Source organism: Triticum dicoccoides, chromosome 3B (genome assembly GCF_002162155.2).
Source record: "Triticum dicoccoides isolate Atlit2015 ecotype Zavitan chromosome 3B, WEW_v2.0, whole genome shotgun sequence".
NCBI lineage: Eukaryota > Viridiplantae > Streptophyta > Magnoliopsida > Poales > Poaceae > Triticum > Triticum dicoccoides.
In genome coordinates, this window is record NC_041385.1 from 23,830,170 (window position 1) to 23,832,947 (window position 2,778).

Here is a 2,778-nt window from a genome sequence, read left to right on the forward strand (position 1 = left end):
AACCGTAATTTTGCACTTCAGACCATAACAATAAATCCGTAACACATGTCCGTAAGTATAGCATCTCTGGTCAGGAGTGAGGTAGGGTTTTGCATGTAAGGTAAGTACAATGATTTTTATGATGATTTTCTTTTACATTCCATGCCTCTAATAAGTTATACAATGAATCCAATAATTTTTCATGCTCCTTCATAAGAACTGATTAAAATTAAAGAGTATGAAAAGTATGTGGCGTCATGTAAAAGAACAAAAAGGCTTAACTTCTTTACTAAGAGATTATTTCTTGACTAAGGGAAGTCAAATTAATCTTTTTTATTTACCTCTCATTTAACTCGGCAATCATCTTAGGTGTCATTGTAGTCGCATGCCCTAAGTGAGAGAATGTCGCTACATGCATTTAGTGGATGTAGTTAGAATTTGTAATTTTTATAGTGTAGGTACAAAATTAGTCTATAACTGTTCAAAAGTCTCTCCGAAACATGAGTGCCAGTGAGCTGAATTTTGAATAGTTGAAAAATTACAATTTTGAAGTTTCAAGAAATACGAAAATAAATTCTACGTGGTCATATGAATGCATACTACACACGCATAAAATTTGATACTGAGATAAATTAACACGTGAGGTATACAAAAGGACAAATACATGGATTTTTAGTGGTGAATACTGTGTGTGCTGATCATGAATTTTACATTTTTATGTAGTCCACATTCTAATTTATTTCATCATCAGAATTTACAGATGTGTAGTATACCTATATATTACCATGTAGGATTTATTTTCAGCATGTTTCAAAACTTTAAAATATTTTTGAACTATTCAAAATAAAGTGCTCACTGAAACTCGTGCTCCAAAGAATGTGTACACTCTGTATGTGGCACAATTGTATTATGTTCGTCCGGCCTATCACTCGTGCTGAGTCCTCCAAAAGTAAAGATACTCCTGGATTTTGAAACCTTCTCAATATTTATAAATTAAACATGTGTCCCAAAATCTATGTGGATTTTTAACACGTTTCGTATTCTAATTTACAATACTATGTGTGACGAGTTCTGAAGATTCGCGAAAAAGTCTTCCATACCAAAAGGATCATGTATTGTTCCCGAAATTTCGAGTATTCGAATGGGTTGCACGTGAGCACGGCTGGCGATGTATTATGACGCCACCTTTGTCTATGTTGTGTTTCTCCATCTGTATTGTGTTTTCTTGGCCCTTCGTGTTTTGCATGCCATCTCATGTTTTAGACCTAGTTTACATAGTTGTGATGTGTCCTTTGTAAAGGTTTTTGTCTGGTTTTTCTCTAAGAAACTGAGCAGTTTCATCCATCGGCTTCTTCTTTTGGAATGGAATCTCAGCAGTTCTCCTGGTAATGTTTTCGTAAAAAAGAAGTTCTGAAGATTTGTGAACAAAGTCTTACATACCAAAAGGATCAAGTAGTGTTCCACAAGTTTGGAGTACTCAAATGGGTTGCGTGTAGATTTTACTTGGGTCCAAACATGTTTCTGAAGAAATATAGTGCTCCAGTCTGATCTCAAAGTGACTTGGTACGTTTTAACCCAGTTTCAGCCAAGTTTCGTGTGCAACATTTGCACATAAATTGATGTACTGCAATTATTTTCGTAAAGAAAGTGGCTAATCCACTAGTACAGTATCATATTTCCTTATTTAGAGTATTGTCGTCGTTGGCTAATCCACTAGTGAGTCCGTTCTTATCAAAATGGAATCGCCGTGCGGACATCGATGATGTGACCAGATCCGTTTTCGCCGCCGACCGACACTGAGTCTTTGACTGATTTATAGGTTAAGTACAGTGTCTAGTTGCCTTTCCAAAAAAAAGTACAAAATGTCTACTCCCTCCGTTCCTAAATATAAGTCTTTGTAGAGCTTCCACTATGAACCACATACGGATGTATATAGATACATTTTAAGTGTAGATTCATTCATTTTGCTCCGTATGTAGTCCATCTAGTGGAATCTCTACAAAGACATACATTTAGGAACGGAGGGAGTAGTTGCGAGTGATGCATCGGGTTAAACACTCTCGAGTATTGTGCTAACCCATCGGTTAAGGCAAGCATGCACGACCATCATCTATTTACGCGTGCAGGCCACGTGATGGTTTTATGCCCCCAAGGCTTCAACGCATGCACGCGGATTCGTGATTCCCTCCACGCGTGTGCAACATTTTGCTAGCACGTAAGGAAATCTTCAACACGGCTCTTAAACTTCCCGTATCCGTTCGGATCGAGGATCCTAACCTCACAAGCCATTTAACGATCTCTCGTATCAGTCTGCGGGACAGTTCGGGTTTTTGTTTTCCTGTAAACCGAAAGCAAATCAGGGGAGCAAGAGTGCGGACACGAGCTATGTCAGATTCTCACACCCCGGTCACCCAAAACTGATGCGAAGCGAGTGCATTTGAATCTGGTCGCGCTGTTTTCGTGATTAAAACACATTTCTCAACCCGTTTCCCCACCATTACGCCGCTTTGCACCTTGTACTTGCAAGAGTATATTGAATAAAGCCAGCCGTCCAGTATATTGCATAAACACTCTCATCACTCGGGAGATCCTGGCCGGACTAGTGAATGCAACTTGAGTAGCCGAGCTAGCTCAGAGCATCTCTAGCAGACTCCGCATAATGCCCCACCCCGTAAAATAATCGTTAAAATGCGTGTCCGCACGAAAAGAACTGCCCGATTAGATCCCGCAAACGCGTCGGACCCGTAAATTTTTTTGCGGGATGCGCCAAAATTCTCATCCCAACACACGAAAATGCAG